We start from the raw sequence: 12,171 nt of genomic DNA, 5'->3' as shown, positions 1-12,171 counted from the left end.
AGCAAAGTTTCACTGCGCCGTCCGCGGACGACCGCGAATCCAAGATGGCGGGCACTACCGAAAATCTGACGCGCTTCACGCTCCACGCCGTCCAATCAGCGAACACTTTGCATGTCCGTGAACATCACGCAAGCTGATTGGCCAATCAGGACACTGTCCGCGAAGTGTGTCCAAAAGAATTCAGAGTGACCCAAATACTTTTTTTGCAAAGTTTGGTGAGGATTCGTCCAGGGAGAGCGAAGTTATAAGCCGCCCAAAAAGTGCTCTTCCTATGGAAACACCAACTTAACCATACATATATATATATATTACATGGCCACAGTAAAAAAAAGTATATGGCCCACTCTGAATTATTTTGCAAAGTTTGGTGAGGATTCGTCCAGGGGAGGGGGGAAGTTATAGGGGGGATCCCAAAACTTTTGTTTTTTCCCATAGACATAATGGGAAAAAAATTTGCTCACGCCTACAGCCGAAACCGCTGGACAGATTTACACCAATTTTGCGGCAGGAGTGGCAACTTGGTCCCGAAAGCGTGCTTTGCTTTATTTGGTGTAAATCCGTCCAGTAGTTTTTAATAAAATGACAAAAATGTAAGTGAAAACAATTAGTGATATCTGTGTTCGCTTCGCAGACACACTTCCCTGTTCGCTCTGCGGACAGGACGGTGTTTGGGCAAGCAGCTTGCGTGATGTCTGCGGACATCTGACGTGCTCTCTCATTGGATGTGGTGAAAGCGTGCAGTGCGTCTGGCTTCAGAGACGCCCGCCATCTTTGTTCCTCGCATGAGAGGCTTTGTCAGCAGGAGCCGCCTGCACAGTAAGTCTTTCATGTCTATCTCCTGTTCCTCCCACCCCCGCTCATGCCCCGTGTGTCCTTCTTGTCCCTCCCACCCCCACTCATGCTCCGTGTCTCCCCTGTTCCTCCAGCCCCCCGCTCACGCCATCGGCACACAGTGGCCAGCGGAGGGCCGAGGAGCAGGATCTGCTGCCTGCACACGAACGCTGTGTGTCTCTCTCCCTCCCCCTACCCCCCGCTCATGCCCCGTTTGTCTAGCTCCCTCCTCCCCACCCCCAGTCATGCCCCGTGTGTCTCTCCCCCTCCCGCCCACCACCCGCTCATGCCCCTTGTGTCTCTCTCCCTTCCCCCCACCCCCACTCATGCCCCGTGTGTCTCCCCCCTTCCCGGCCATGCCCCGCTCATGCCCCGTGTGTCTCTCCCCCTCCCGCCCACCCCCCGCTCATGCCCCATGTGTCTCTCTCCCTCCCCCCACCCTCCGCTCATGCCCCGTGTGTCTCTCTCCCTCCCCCCCACCACCGCTCATGCCCCGTGTGTCTCTCCCCCTCCCGCCCACCCCCCGCTCATGCCCCGTGTGTTTCTCCCCCTCCCGCCCACCCCCCGCTCATGGCCTGTGTGTCTCACCCCCTCACGCCCATCCCCTGCTCATGCCCCATGTGTCTCTCTCCCTTCCCCCCACCCCTGCTCATGCCCCGTGTGTCTCTCCCCCTCCCACCCACCCCCCGCTCATGCCCCATGTGTCTCTCTCCCTCCCCCCACCCCTCGCTCATGCCCTGTGTGTCTCTCTCCCTCTCCCCCACCCCCGCTCATGCCCCGTGTGTCTCTCCCCCTCCCGCCCACCCCCACTCATGCCCCATGTGTCTCTTCCCCTCCCGCCCACCCCCGCTCATGCCCTGTGTGTCTCTCTCCCGCCCCCGCTCATGCCCCATGTGTCTCTCTACCTCCCCCCCACCCCCGCTCATGCCCCGTGTGTCTCTCCCCCTCCTGCCCACCCCCCGCTCATGCCCCGTGTGTCTCTCCCCCTCCCGCCCACCCCCTGCTCATGCCCCATGTGTCTCTCCCCTCCCCCCAACCCCCGCTCATGCCCCGTGTGTCTCTCCCCTCCTCCCACCCCCGCTCATGCCCCATGTGTCTCTGACCCCCCCACCCCCGACCCCCCGCTCATGCCCCCTGTGTCTATCCCTCACGCCGCCCACCCCCCGCTCATGCCCGGTGTCTCTATCCCTCCCACCGCCCACCCCTTGCTCATGCCCGTGTCTCTATCCCTTCCGCCGCCCACCCCCCGCTCATGCCCGTGTCTCTATCCCTCCCGCCGCCCACCCCCCGCTCATGCCCGTGTCTCTATCCGGACTGCCGCCCACTCCCACTCATGCCCCGTGTGTCTTTCCCCTCCCACCCACCCCCGCTCATGCCCCATGTCTCTCTCCCCTCCCACCCACCCCCGCTCATGCCCGGTGTGTCTCTCCCCTCCCCCCGACCCCCCGCTCATGCCCCTTGTGTCTATCCCTCCCGCCGCCCACCCCCGCTCATGCCCCGTGTGTCTATTCCTCCTGCCCACCCCCCGCTCATGCCCCGTGTCTCTATCCCTCCCGCTGCCCACCCCCGGCTCATGCCCCTTGTCTCTATCCCTCCCGCTGCCCACACCCCGCTCATGCCCCGTTCTCTCCCCTCCCCCCAACCCCCGCTCATGCACCGTGTGTCTCTCCCCTCCTCCCACCTCCGCTCATGCCCCGTGTGTCTCTCCCCACCCCCCACCCCGACCCCCTGCTCATGCACTGTGTGTCTATCCCTCACGCTGCCCACCCCCCGCTCATGCCCCGTGTCTCTATCCCTCCCGCGGCCCACCCCTTGCTCATGCCCCGTGTCTCTATCCCTCCCGCCGCCCACCCCCCGCTCATGCCCGTGTCTCTATCCCTCCCGCCGCCCACCCCCCGCTCATGCCCGTGTCTCTATCCCGACTGCCGCCCACTCCCGCTCATGCCCCGTGTGTCTTTCCCCTACCACCCACCCCCGCTCATGCCCCATGTGTCTCTCCCCTCCCACCCACCCCCGCTCAAGCCCCGTGTGTCTCTCCCCTCCCCCCGACCCCCTGCTCATGCCCCTTGTGTCTATCCCTCCCGCCGCCCACCCCCGCTCATGCCCCGTGTGTCTATTCCTCCTGCCCACCCCCTGCTCATGCCCCGTGTGTCTATCCCTCCCGCCGCCCACCCCCCGCTCATGCCCCGTGTCTCTATCCCTCCCGCCGCCCACCCCTTGCTCATGCCCCGTGTCTCTATCCCTCCCGCCGCCCACCCCCCGCTCATGCCCATGTCTCTATCCCTCCCGCCGCCCACCCCCCGCTCATGCCCGTGTCTCTATCCCGACTGCCGCCCACTCCCGCTCATGCCCCGTGTGTCTTTCCCCTACCACCCACCCCCGCTCATGCCCCATGTGTCTCTCCCCTCCCACCCACCCCCGCTCAAGCCCCGTGTGTCTCTCCCCTCCCCCCGACCCCCTGCTCATGCCCCTTGTGTCTATCCCTCCCGCCGCCCACCCCCGCTCATGCCCCGTGTGTCTATTCCTCCTGCCCACCCCCTGCTCATGCCCCGTGTGTCTATCCCTCCCGCCGCCCACCCCCCGCTCATGCCCTGTGTGTCTATCCCTCCCGCTGCCCACCCCCACTCATGCCCGTGTCTATATCCCTCCCCCATTCATGCTCCGTGTCCCTATCCCTCCCCGCTCATGCCCCGTGTCTCTATCCCTTCCGCCGCCCACCCCTGCTCATGCCCCATGTCTCTATCCCTCCCGCCGCCCACCCCCCACTCATGCCCCATGTCTCCCTACTGTTCCCCCACCCCCCGCTCATGCCCCGTGTCTCTCTCTACTTCCCCCCCACCCCCACTCATGCCCCGTGTCTCCCCTGTTCCCCCCACTCCTCGCTCATGACCTGTCTCCCCTGTTACCCCCCATCCCCGCTCATGCCCCGTGTCTCCCTTGTGTTACCCCCACCCCCCGCTCATGCCCCGTGTCTCCCTTGTGTTACCCCCCCTTATCCCCCGCTCATGCCCCGTGTCTCCCTCGTGTACCCCCTCGCCCCCCGCTCATGCCCAGTGTGTCTCCTGTTGCCCCCACCCCCGCTCATGCCCCATGTCTCCCTCATGTTCCCCCCAACCCCCACTCATGCCCCGTGTCTCCCTCATGTTCCCCCCAACCCCCACTCATGCCCTGTCTCCATCGTGTACCCCCTCACCCCCGCTCAAGCCCCGTGTGTCTCCTGTTGCCCCCACCCCCGCTCCTGCCCCGTGTGTCTCCTGTTGCCCCCACCCCCTGCTCCTGCCCCGTGTCTCCCTCGTGTTCCCCTCACCCCCGCTCATGCCCCATGTTTCCCTTGTGTTACCCCCCACACCCCTGCTCATGCCCCGTGTCTCACTTGTGTTCCCCCACCCCCCGCTCATGCCCTTTGTCTCCCTCCTTTCCCCCCACCACCGCTCATGTCCCGTGTGTGCCCTGTATCCCCCCGCTCATGCCCCGTGTCTCCCTCGTGTTCCTCCCCACCCCCGCTCATACCCTGTGTCTCCCTCATGTTCCTCCCCACCTGCTGCTCATGCTCCGTGTCTCCCTGGTGTTCTCCCCACCCCCGCTCATGACCGTGTGTCTCCCCTGTTCCCCCCCACCCCCTGCTCATGCCCTGTTGTGTTCTCTTTATACACCCCGCCTTCCCTTTCCATGGTGGCCATCTTGGTAAAATATTTTCCTTCCTGTAGGAAGGAAAATCTTTTTTTTTTTTTTACCACCCGACGTTCCCACTTTGAGGACATAAGATGTTAGTGGTCGTCATCTATTGAAAAGGATGTTATGGTGACGTTGCACTAATAAAAACCTTTAAAATTTAGTTAATAAAAAATGTTACAGGGACGTTATGGTTAAGTTGCAATAATAAAAACCTATGAAATTCAATGAAAAAACTTTGTTAAAGGGATGTTATGGTTAAGTTGCGCTACTAAAAACCTATGAAATTCAGTGAAAAAACTTTGTCAAAGGGACATTGTGGTTCCAAGTAAAACCGATAAACCCTTGAAATTCGCCAGTTATGGTAAGCTAAGCAACCATAACTCGCGCCACCACCGTGCACTGCTAAGACTAACACCCAGGACATCAAAGATGACATGACAAATGTCATTGATGACATCACTGATGACATCACATGTCTGGCTCACTCTTTTTTCTTTTGCTGACATATCTACACCACATGGTTTTCTTCAGTAACAGTCAGAAACTAAAAAATTTACTTTATTTGTAGACGTATCATTCAAGTAGGTTCTTACAGTAATTCCCTTAGAGTCCAGTCACATCATATGAAACATATACATACGGGAAGACACACGCTTGAAAGAGAGCAATCCTTTTTGTGCATAATGATAATCAATAGACTTATGAGCACTTTCTGATAGTTCTGTTGTTTTTTTTTTATGGCTGTACTTTCCCTGTATATGGTCATATTTGTGTACATTGTACTCACACTACTTTCGTTAGGGTCCAATCACATCAAGTGATACATATACCTAGGGTAAATAGCAGCTTTGAAACAGAACCATCATTTATTTGCATGAAAATAATCAGTTAAGTTATGAATTGTTTCTGCTACTACTTGTGCTTTTTTGCTAACTTCACTTTCCCTGTATATACCCATATTGGTATGTGTTCTTGTGTCTTTGTGTTTTGTCTATAGTAATGCAATTATGTAATACATGTGTTTTGTTAGCTACTTATTACATATTTCACAGTACACAAAAATCTATTGAGAAAATAATTATCATTTCATTATTCAACATATTAACATTACGAATATTATACCTTCATCTTGTACACTGCACACAATGTTATGTTTCTGTATGAGTAGCTTAGCATACTAGATAGAACCCCATAATAGAATGCTATTTATATCAATGCATCGTTCAATGCACTAATTATGGTATGATATTTATTGCAATGATCCTTGACACTTGTTTCGCAACATTATTATAAGAATCCCTTGTACACATATTTCATGAAAAGTACATACACTTGTGATGTCATCTGTGATGTCAACAATGACATTTGTGATGTCATCTTTGAAATCTTGGGTGTTAGTCTTAGCAGTGCACAATGGTGGCGCGAGTTATGGTTGCTTAGCTTACCATAACTGGTGATTTTCAAGGGTTTTTCGGTTTTACTTGGAACCATCAGAAAGTGCTCATAAGTCTATTGATTATCTTTATGCACAAAAAGGATTGCTGTCTTTCAAGCTTGTGTCTTCCCGTATGTATATGTTTCATATGATGTGACTGGACTCTAACAGAATTACTGTAAGAACCTACTTGAAGGATACGTCTACAAATAAAATAAAATGTTTAGTTTCTGACTGTTACTGAAGAAAACCATGTGGCCTAGATATGTCAGCAAAAGAAAAAAGAGTGAGCCAGACATGTGATGTCATCAGTGATGTCATCAATGACATTTGTGATGTCATCATTGATGTCCTGGGTGTTAGTCTTAGCAGTGCACGGTGGTGGCGCGAGTTATGGTTGCTTAGTTTACCATAACTGGCAAATTTCAAGGGTTTTTCGGTTTTACTTGGAACCATAACGTTCCTTGGACAAAGTTTTTTCACTGAATTTCATAGGTTTTTAGTAGCGCAACTTTACCATAACGTCCCTTTAACAAAGTTTTTTCAATGAATTTCATAGGTTTTTAGTAGCGCAACTTAACCATAACGTCCCTTTAACAAAGTTTTTTCATTGAATTTCATAGGTTTTTATTAGTGCAACTTAACCATAATGTCCCTGTAACATTTTTTTTTAACTAAATTTTAAAGGTTTTTATTAGTACAACGTGACCATAACATCATTTTCAATAGATGAAGACCACTAACATCTTATGTCCTCAAAGTGGGAATGCCGGGTGGTAAAAAAAACAAAAAGATTTTCCTTCCTACGCCGGGACGCCTGCGGCGTCTCGGTGTAGGAAGGAAAATCTTTTACCAAGATGGCCACCATGGAAAGGGAAGGCGGGGTGTATTAAGAACACAATGGCGCATGAGCGGGGTTGGGGGGCACAGGGGAGACAAATGGGCATGAGCGGGGGGTGAGAGGGAACAGGGTACAAACGGGGCATGAGCAGGGGGTGTGGGGGAAAAGGAAGGAAACACAGGGCATGAGCGGTGGTGGGGGGAACACGAGAGTGACACGGGGCATGAGCAGCGGGTGGGGAGGAACATGAGGGAGACACGGGGTATGAGCAGGGGGTGGGGAGGAACACAAGGGAGACACAGGGCATGAGCGGGGGGTACAGGGCACATACAGGACATGAGCGGGGTGGGGAGGAAAGGAGGGAGACACGGAGCATGAGCGGGGGGCGGAGGGGTAACACAAGGGAAACACGGGGCATGAGCGGGGGTGGGGGGAACACGAGGGAGACACGGGGCATGAGCGGGGGTGGGGAGAACAGGAGACAGACACGGGGCATGAGCAGGGGGTGGGGTCAACAGGAGAGAGACACAGGGCATGAGCGGGGTGTGGGGAGAACAGGAGACAGACACGGGGCATGAGCGGGGGGGTGGGGAGAGCAGGAGACAAACACGGGGCATGATCGGGGGATGGGGGGAACAGGAGACAGATACGGGGCATGAGCAGGGGTGGGGAGAACAGGAGACAGACACAGGGAATGAGCGGGGGTGGGGGGCAACAGGAGACAGACATGGGGCATGAGCGGAGGGTGTGGGGGGCAACAGGAGAAAGACACGGGGCATGAGCGTGGAGTGGGGGAATGCAGGAGACAGAAACGGGGCATGGGTGGGGGCAACAGGAGACAGACACGGGGCATGAGCGGGGGGTGGGGAGAACAGGAGACAGACACGGGGCATGAGCGGGGGGTCGGGGGAACAGAAGACAGACAAGGGGCATGAGCGGGGGAGTCGGGGGCAACAGGAAAGAGACACAGGGCATGAGCGTGGGGTGGGGGGTACAGGAGACAGACACGGGGCATGAGCGGGGGGTGGGGGGCAACAGGAGAGAGACACGGGACATGAGTGGGTGGGGGAACAGGAGACAGACACGGGGCATGAGTGTGGGGGCAACAGGAGACAGACACGGGGCATGAGCGGGGATGGGGGGTACAGGAGACAGACACGGGGCATGAGCTGGGGTTGGGGGGTACAGGAGACAGACACGGGGCATGAGCAGGGGTTGGGGGGCAACAGGAGAGAGACACGGGGCATGAGCGGGGGGTGGGGGGAACAGGAGACAGACACGGGGCATGAGCGGGGGTGGGGGAACAACAGAGACAGACACGGAGCATGAGCAGGGGGTGGGGGGCAACAGGAGACAGACACGGGGCATGAGCAGGGGGTGGGGGGAAAAGGAGACAGACACGGGGCATGAGCGGGGGGTGGAGAGAAACAGGAGAGACACAGGGCATGAGCGGGGGTGGGAGGAACAGGAGACAGACACGGGGCATGAGCCGGGGTGGGGAGAGCAGGAGACAGACACGGGGCATGAGCGAGGGGGTGGGGGGCAACAGGAGACAGACACGGGGCATGAGCAGGGGTGTGGGGGGCAACAGGAGAGAGACACGGGCATGAGCGCGGAGTGGGGGGTACAGGAGACAGACACGGGCATGGGTGGGAGCAAGAGGAGACAGACATGGGGCATGAGCGGGGGGTGGGGGGAACAGGAGACAGACACGGGGCATGAGCGGGGGTGGGGGGTACAGAAGACAGACACGGGGCATGAGCGGGGTAGTGGGGGGCAACAGAAGAGAGACACAGGGCATGAGCAGGGGGGTGGGGGGGTACAGGAGACAGACACGGGGCATGAGCGGGGGGCAACAGGAGAGAGACACGGGACATGAGCAGCGGGTGGGGAGGAACATGAGGGAGACACGGGGTATGAGCAGGGGGTGGGGAGAAACACGAGGGAGACACAGGGCATGAGCGGGGGATACAGGGCACATACGGGGCATGAGCGGGGGTGGGGGAACAACAGAGACAGACACGGAGCATGAGCAGGGGGTGGGGGGCAACAGGAGACAGACACGGGGCATGAGCAGGGGGTGGGGGGAACAGGAGACAGACACGGGGCATGAGCGGGGGGTGGAGAGAAACAGGAGAGACACAGGGCATGAGCGGGGGTGGGAGGAACAGGAGACAGACACGGGGCATGAGCCGGGGGTGGGGAGAGCAGGAGACAGACACGGGGCATGAGCGAGGGGGTGGGGGGCAACAGGAGACAGACACGGGGCATGAGCAGGGGTGTGGGGGGCAACAGGAGAGAGACACGGGCATGAGCGCGGAGTGGGGGGTACAGGAGACAGACACGGGCATGGGTGGGAGCAAGAGGAGACAGACATGGGGCATGAGCGGGGGGTGGGGGGAACAGGAGACAGACACGGGGCATGAGCGGGGGTGGGGGGTACAGAAGACAGACACGGGGCATGAGCGGGGTAGTGGGGGGCAACAGAAGAGAGACACAGGGCATGAGCAGGGGGGTGGGGGGGTACAGGAGACAGACAAGGGGCATGAGCGGGGGGCAACAGGAGAGAGACACGGGACATGAGCAGCGGGTGGGGAGGAACATGAGGGAGACACGGGGTATGAGCAGGGGGTGGGGAGAAACACGAGGGAGACACAGGGCATGAGCGGGGGATACAGGGCACATACGGGACATGAGCGGGGGTCGGGAGGAAAGGAGAGAGACAAGGGGCATGAGCAGGGGGTGGGGGGAACACGAGGGAGACACGGGGCATGAGCGGGGGGCGGGGGGTAACACGAGGGAAACACGGGGCATGAGCGGGGGGGTGGGGGGAACACGAGGGAGACACGGGGCAAGAGCGGGGGTGGGAGGGAGGGGGAAAGACACGGGGCAAGAGTGGGGGTGGGAGCTTGGGGGAAAGACACAGGGCAAGAGCGGGGGTGGGAGGGAGGGTGAAAGACACAAGGGGCAAGAGCGGGGGTGGGAGGGAGGGTGAAAGACACAAGGGGCAAGAGTGGGGGTGGGAGGGAGGGGGAAAGACACGGGGCAAGAGCGGGGGTGGGAGGGAGGGGGAAAGACACAGGGCAAGAGCGGGGGAGGGAGGGGGAAAGACACGGGGCAAGAGCGGGGGTGGGAGGGAGGGGGAAAGACACGGGGCAAGAGCGGGGGTGGGAGGGAGGGGGATAGACACGGGGCAAGAGCGGGAGTGGGAGGGAGGGGGAAAGACACGGGGCAAGAGCGGGGATGGGAGGGAGGGGAAAGACACGGGGCAAGAGCGGGGGTGGGAGGGAGGCCGAAAGACACGGGGCAAGAGCGGGGGTGTGGGGCAAAAGCGGGAGTGGGCAGGAGGGAGAAAGACATAGGGCAAGAGCGGGGGCGGGCGGGAGGGAGAAAGACACGGGGCAAGAGCGGGGGTGGGCGGGAGGGAGAAAGACACGGGGCAAGAGCGGGGGTGGGCGGGAGGGAGAAAGACACGGGGCAACAGCGGGGGTGGGCGGCAGGGGGAAAGACAGGGGGCAAGAGCGGGGGTGGGCGGCAGGGGGCAAGAGCGGGGGTGGGCAGGAGGGGGAAAGAGACACGGGGCAAGAGCGGGGGTGGGCGGGAGGGGGAAAGAGACACGGGGCAACAGCGGGGGTGGGCGGGAGGGGGAACGAGACACGGGGCAAAAGCGGGGGTGGGCGGGAGGGGGAAAGAGACACGGGGCAAGAGCGGGGGTGGGCGGGAGGGGGAAAGACACACGGGGCAAGAGCGGGGGTGGGCGGGAGGGAGACAGACACACGGGGCAAGAGCGGGGGTGGGGGTAGTGAGACAGACACACGAGGCATGAGCGGGGGGGTGGGGGAAGGGGAGAGACTCGCGGGGCATGAGCAGGGGGTGGGCGGGAGGGGGAGAGATACACGGGGCATGAGTGGGGGTGGGCGGAGGGGAGAGACACACGGGGCATGAGCGGGGTGGGGCGGAGGGAGAGATACACATGGACATGAGCAGGGGGTGGGCGGTGGGTGGGGAGAGACACACGGACATGAGCGGGGGGTGGGCAGCGGGTGGGGAGAGACACACAGACATGAGCGGAGGGTGGGCGGCGGGTGGGGAGAGACACACGGACATGAGCGGGGGGTGGGCTGCGGGTGGGGAGAGACATACGGACATGAGCAGCGGGTGGGAGAGACACACGGGGGTGGGCAGTAGGGAGAAAGACACACGGACATGAGTGGGTGTTGGCGGGAGGGAGAAAGACACACGGACATGAGCGAGGGTGGGGGACTTACTGTGCAGGCGGGATACAAAGCCTCTCATGCGAGGAACAAAGATGGCGGGCGTCTCTGAAGCCAGACGCACTGCACGCTTTCACCGCATCCAATGAGAGAGCACGTCAGATGTCCGCGGACATCACGCAAGCTGCTGGCCCAATCACCGTCCTGTCCGCGGAGCGAACAGGGAAGTGTGTCCACGAAGCGAACACAGATATCACTAATTTTTTTCACTTACATTTTTGTCATTTTTTTAAAAACTACTGGACCGATTTACACCAAATAAAGCAAAGCACGCTTTCGGGACCAAGCCGCCGCTCCTGCTGCTAATTTGGTGTAAATCTGTCCAGCGGTTTGGGCTGTAGGCGTGAGCAAAGTTTTTTTCCCATTATGTCTATGGGAAAAAAAAGTTTTGGGACCCCCCTATAACTTTGTCCCCCCTGGACGAATCCTCACCAAACTTTGAAAAAGAATTCAGAGTGACCCAAATACTTTTTTTGCAAAGTTTGGTGAGGATCCGTCCAGGGAGAGCGAAGTTATAAGCCACCCAAAAAGTGCTCTTCCTATGGAAACAGCAACTTAACCATAACTACATGGCCACTACCGTGGCCATGTAAATTATATATATATATATATATATATATATATATATATATATATATATATATATATATATATATATCTGTTGCTCCTCAGTTTGGGAAAGAAAGTGATGGCTGTGTGATGGAGTTCATAGAAAAATATGTTACTCGTTCCATTCCTGCTCAGCATGTGAATGCTGCTCTACGGAACAAGGTGGAAATATTTCAAAGGCACTCATGTGGAAAGAAAGTACTGTCAGAGAAAATACAGTAAGGGTATAGTGCAGATTTGGATTTCCTAGGCCTGTGACACCAGTTGGTCGAGTGACTAGTTTGATGTCATCTGTTCGACATCATGTTACTGGTAAGACACCAAGAAATACTGTTCATTTAAAAATAGATGAGGAATGCCAATTAATTAATAATTATAATCCTGTCATTGCACAGCTTTTGAATGAAAATACTGATGTACAATATATTGCTGATGATACAGCAGCTGTTGCTCGTTGTGTAAAAGCATATATGACCCAAGCTGAAAAGAGCAATGCAGCTGAGGTA

Source organism: Ambystoma mexicanum, chromosome 7q, assembly GCF_040938575.1.
Source record: "Ambystoma mexicanum isolate Mex_15411 chromosome 7q, UKY_AmexF1_1, whole genome shotgun sequence".
Lineage (NCBI taxonomy): Eukaryota > Metazoa > Chordata > Amphibia > Caudata > Ambystomatidae > Ambystoma > Ambystoma mexicanum.
Note: the sequence above shows the minus strand (reverse complement) of the source record.